Below are 6,318 nucleotides of genomic sequence, written 5' to 3' on the forward strand. Positions count from 1 at the left end.
CTTCTTTTGCTCAAGGCTAGCACTCTACCACTTGAGCCACAGCACCACCTCTGGCTTTTTCTGTTTATGTGGTACTGGGGGAATCCAAGACTTCATGCATGCTAGGCAAGCACTGTACTACTAAGCCACATTCTCACCAGGTGCAGATTTTTTATTTATAAAATTTACTTTTTAAAATTTTTTATTGTTATTATCAAGTAATTGTATAAAGGGGTTACAATGCCATAACTGAGGTTATGGCTACAATACCTCTGGACAAGGTCACCCCTTACTTCATTCTCCCCCAATTTTTCCCCTTCCATCCCTATCCACAGCAAAATTTACTCTTGATTCTCTAAAAGCTAGTATTGGCATATCTTAGAGATCTATAAAATGTTTTTATCTTGAAAACTCATAGGACACTTGTTTTAAAGCAGCTCTGGTTTGAGTGTGGCCTACAGCTCTGTCCTAAGCATGAGTTGAGTGGTCACTCCAATATGTGTTAACAGATGGTGACATCACTGGGAAGCAGGAAATGGCTCTCAGGTTACCATATAAATTGACTTAGGCTTCAGAAAGGATTATAGGGCAGACCTCTGCTAAGTGTGCAGATGCCATTAAAGCTAAATCAAAGGTTACTGTGAGGTCTGGCAGGCACCTGTCAACAGGTAAGGGAAGGAGAAGGCCATGAAGAAGCCTCCATTTGGGATTACATTCTCCAAGCTTTATTTTTATTTCAGGTTAAAGGGTCAGACCGAGAAGGGAACAGTCTTTATTTATGGTGGTGAGGCATCAGGAGGAAGAGAGATGGCTCAGGTAGGATCCCCATCTCCCAGTCTGGCTGATGACAGACTGAGGGCCTTGCTCTTTGTGGAAGCTCAGGTTTTATGAATGTGCGTTAATGTTTGCAGGCACAACACCAGAGCTTACCCTCTCTATTACCTCTGCTGCAGAGGGAGGTGTGTGTTTTCCATCCTTCCTCACTTGGTCACCTGAAAAGATTGGTTGCAATGACCTGTCACTTGCTTTGAAGGACAGGTGGGAACATATTTGCATCCCTGCAACCTTGGCCAGGAAAGCTTCTTCCACATTGTCAGCCAGTCAGTTCTCAGCAAGTATTATCTATAATTAATGTGTTAGTGATAAAGTATAACCATTCCAAAGATATTTCTGTTTACTCTAATGGTTCATAAACAAGACATGTTAGCATCCTAAACATCAAAGTTAAAATAGTCAATTGAGTAGAAGTGTTATTTGGAGACAGTAAATGGGCCCTGGAATCTACCTAGAACTTGTCACTCGGGAAAGAAGCTCTCTGACCATTAGCAGTCATTACCCACTCCACACCCCTTGCGCCATCCCCAATAGTTACCAATCTGGCTACCACAAATCCATTTTCTCTGTTTCTCTCTGTCTCTATTTCTCTCTCTCTCTCTCTCTCTTTGGATTTGCTTATGAAGGGGCTGGAGACCTGGATCAAGTGCTAAATTACCTGCCTTGCAATCATGAGGCACTGAGTATAATCCCCAACATCGATTAAAAAATAAAAATAGATAATTCACAGATTTCATTATTCTGGATATTACATTTAAATAAAATCTTATGATATGAGGCACTTTGTTATTGCTCCTTCTCTCTTACACACACACACACACACACACACACACTTTTTTTTTTGGTGATGGCACTAGAGCTTGAACTCAGGGCCTCAAACTCCTACCATTTCCATTGGAGGTTGGTGCTTTACCAAGGGAGCCATCTCCACTTCTGGCTTTTTGCTGGTTAGTTGGAGATAAGAGTCTCTTGAATTTATCTACCTGGGTTGGCTTAAAACTGCAATCTTTAGATCTCAGCGCCCTGTGCATCTAAGAGGTTTTCAAGGTTCATTCTTGTTCATAGTGTATATCAGCAGTTCATTTTGCGTGGGGCAGGGGAGGGGTGATGGGGGGGAGGGAGGGGCTTGAACTCTGGGCCTGGGCACTGTCCCTGAGCTCTTCAGCTCAAGGCAAGCACTCTACCACTTGAGCTACAGCCCCACTTCTGGTTTTCTGGTTAGAGATAAGAGTCTCACAGACTTTCCTACCTGGGCTGGTTTTGAACTGTGACCCTCAGATCTCAGCCTCCTGAGTAGCTAGGATTATAGGCATGAACCACCAGCACCCAGCTAGCAGTTCATTTCTTTTTCCTTATTTTTTATTTTTTGTGCCAATACTGATGCTTGGATTAAGTCCTCATGCTCTCAGCTCATGGCTGGTACTCTACCACTTAAGCTACACTCCTACTTCAGATTTTTTGCTGGTTAATTGGAGATGAGTCTCTCAGATTTGTCTGCCAGGGCTTGCTTCAAACTGGATTTTCAAATCTCAGCCTCCTGCATAGCCAGGATTACAGGTGTGGGCCACTGGCACCCTGCATATTAGTGACATATGTTTCTTATAGATAACAGATAGTTTTTCTTTTACATCCAAATTACGGTTCCATGTCTATTTGGTGTGTGTATGTGTGCCAGTTTGAGGGTGTGAACTTAGGGCCTGGGTTTTGTCCCTGGGTTTTCTTTGCTCAAGGATAGCTCTCTACTACTTGAGTCACAGCTCCGCTTCTGGCTTTCTGGTGGTTAATTGTAGATAACAGTCTCACGAGCGGGGTGCTGGCTCACACCTGTAATTACAGGCTCACACCTGTAATCCTGCCTACTCAGGAGGCTGAGATCTGAGGATCATGGTTCAAAGCCAGTCCAGGCAGGAAAGTCTATGAGGCTCTTATCTCCAATAAACCACTCAAAACCGGAAGTGGTGCTGTGGCTCACAGTGGTAGAGTGCTCACCTTGAGCTGAAGAGCTGAGGGTCAGTGCCCAGGCCCAGAGCTCAAGCCCCAAGACTGACAAAAAAAAAAGCCTCAGGAACTTTCTTGCCACAATCCTCAGATCTCAGTCTCTTGAGTAGGTAGGCCCAGAGCTCAAGCCCCAAGACTGACAAAAAAAAAAAAAAAAGCCTCAGAAACTTTCTTGCCACAATCCTCAGATCTCAGTCTCTTGAGTAGGTAGGACTACAGTCATGAGCCACAAGTGCCTGGCTATTCTGTCTTTGATTGGAGAGTTAAAGAGTGCTAACATTCAACATTTCTATTACAAGGTGTGTCATATTTCCTATAATTCCTGATGAACGCTGCATTCTTTCTAAGAAGTGATGTACTGCATACTTGAGTGCACACAATCTGAAGCCAGAGGGTCTCCCTTACAAACTTTTTTGTTTTTTTGGTCAGTTGTGGGGCCTGAACTCTGGGTCTGGGCACTGTCCCTCAGCTCTTTAGCTCAAGGATAGAGCTCTAGAGCCATAGCACCATTTCTGGCTTTTTCTGCTTATGTGGTGCTGAGGAATAGAACCCAAGGCCTCATGCATTCAAGGTAAGCACTCTACCACTGAGCCACCTTCCCAGCCCTAAGCAGTAGGTTTTCTTTTTTCTTGCTTTCTTCCTTTTTTGTTGGTTGTGGGGTCTGAACTCTGGGCCTGGGCACTGTCCCTCATCTTTTCAGCTCAAGGCTAGCACTGTACCACTTGAGCCACCGGGCCACTTCCTAAACTTCTTATTAACCCTTATTAAAGTATGCCTCTGTTTCTTCAACTAATAATAGAAGACACTTCCAAGGCATAAGTCTTAACTGTTATGGAGGTTGAGGAAAAAGGGATTTGAGGCCAGAAGTTTGAGGCCAGCTTGGCAACATAATGAGACACCATAACAATCATAATAGCAAAAAGAAATAGAAGCCATTTTTGTAATTTTGAGTTAGATGTACTGATGTGAAGAAATCAGAAGAGGGCCAGTCAAGCAATCAATATGTACAGCTGCGATGTCTATCCTCTTTTTCTTTTTTTTTTTGTTGGTCATGGGCTTGAACTCAGGGCCTGGATGCTGTGTCCAAGCTCTTTCACTTAAGGCTTGAACTCTACTACTTTGAGCTACAGCACCACTTCCAGTTTTTGAGTGGTTAATTGAAGATAAGAGTCCCATAGCAACTTTTATGCTGGCTTCGAACTGTGATCCCAGATCTTAGCCTCCTAAGCAGTTAGGATTACAGTTATGAGTCAATCACCAGCACCCAGTTTATGTCTATCCTCTTGAATTCATTTCCTACTACTGCTATAACAAATTCAGTGGCTTGCCTGGCACCAGTGGCTCAGGACTGTGATCCTAGCTACTCAGGAGACTGAGATCTAAGGATTTCAGTTCAAAGCCAGCTTAGACAGGAAAGTCTATGAGACTTGTATTTCCAATTAAACAGCAAAAAGCTAGAAATAGGACCATAGCACAAGTGGTATATCACTAGCCTTGAGCACAAAAGCTTAGGGACAGTGCCCACGCCCTGAGTTCAAGCCCCAGGAAGGGCATACACACACACACACACACACACACACACACACACACACACACACACACACATCAGTGGCTTAAAACAGCACAGGAGAGCTAGAATGTAGTTCAGTGGCAAAGCACTTGCCTAGCAAGTGTCCCAAGTTCGATCCCCAGTATCAAAAAAGAAAATTTAACCCCCCGCCCCCCACACACACAGCTGGGCACCAGTGGCTCACACCTGTAATCCTAGCTACTTAGGAGGCTGAGATCTGAGGATCATGGTTCAAAGCCAGTCTGGGCAGGAAAGTCCATGATACTCTTACCTCCAATAAACCACTCAGAAAACCAGAAGTGGCGCTGTGGCTTAAGTGGTAGAGCACTTGCCTTGAGCTGAAGAGTGCAGGGACAGTGCACAGGCCCAGAGTTCAAGCTCCACAACCAACACCACCAATAAAAAAACGAAAAAACTCCCACAGGTTTGTTGTCTTACACTTTGAGGATCAGAAATCCTAAAATCAAGGTTCCTTCTGGAGGCTTCAGGTGAGAATCTGTTCCCAGCCTTTTCGAGCCTTTTAGTGGTCACCAGCATTCATTGGGTCAGGGCCCCCTCCTCCATTTTCAGATCTCATCCCTCCAATCTCTGCTTCTGCTGCCAATTTCCTTTTTCTGATTTTGATTCTTCTGGCTTCCTCGCCAAAGGTCTCTTGTGATTACAATGGGCCTTTCTCAGCATCTTTAATTTGGTTACTGCAAAGTGAAATAGCATGTCCACATATTCAAGATAGGGATGTGAATATATTTGGGGAAGCATTATTTTATCTGCCATAGAGCTCTTGCAAGGTTGGTGGAAATATTGTCTCTGATTGTTATATAGCCCGAAAGCAGGTGATACTGCAATGCTTAATAAATACAGTGCACACACACACACAGGATAGGACAATGGTGTTCATAAAATTCCTTTTGGATTCTTATTTAAATATTCAGAAAAGGAAAGTGTTGATATAAATCAAGTCAGTTAGAATTTTGTTTATTCTTCCAGACCAATAAGTAAAAATACTGTGACACTTACTTTTTAAAAATATATTTTATTGGGGACTGGGAAGGTGGCTCAGTGGTAGAGTGCTTACCTTGCATGCATGAGGCCCTGGGTTCGATTCCTCAGCACCACCTAAGCAAAAAGAAAAAAGCCGGAAGTGGCGCTGTGACTCAAGTGGTAGAGTGCTAGCCTTGAGCTGAAGAGCTCAGGGACAGCGCCCAGGCCCAGATATCAGGCCCCACGACTGGACCCCCCCCAAAAAAAAAATATATATATATTATTGTAAAAATGTTGTACAGAGGGGTTACAGTTAGTGAGCAAGGTAATGAATCCATTTACTATTGAGGATTGTTATCCCCTCCTTTGTTTTTCCTCTACCATCCCTTACCTCCCCACCTTCCCAACCCCTCTTCCCCTTCCCCATCTGCTTCTGCCCCACAAAGTTGTAAAGTTTGTTTTCAACATAGTGTCTTGTATATCTTATTGTTACAATGGTCATCCTGTGTCCTTATTTCAGCATTTTGTTATTTCGCCTCCCCTTCCCAAATTAGAAAAATGTGTAGACAAGATGCAGAATACCAGAATCAAATACAGTGAAAACAGGGGTTATACCATGGGGGAAGAACATACAAAGAAACAACAACAACAAAAATCACATAGTACATTATAAGTACATTAAAAAGAACAAGAAAGATAAATTTATTGTGTCCCTATCTTGGGTTCATTTCACTTAGCATCAGGTTATATGGTCATATATACATAGCTTTTGACCTTTTCTGCTTGTCCTAGACATATACTAGTTATTGCAGATAAGGGAAACCATGGGATCTGTGTTTCTTTGAGTCTGGCTTACTTCACTTAATATAATTTTTCCCAAGTCTTTTCATTTCCTAACAAATGGGGTAATGTCATTCTTTCTGATGGAGACATAAAATTCATATATACATATATAT

Source organism: Dipodomys ordii, unplaced genomic scaffold (genome assembly GCF_000151885.1).
Source record: "Dipodomys ordii isolate 6190 unplaced genomic scaffold, Dord_2.0 Scaffold214, whole genome shotgun sequence".
NCBI classification, from domain to species: domain Eukaryota; kingdom Metazoa; phylum Chordata; class Mammalia; order Rodentia; family Heteromyidae; genus Dipodomys; species Dipodomys ordii.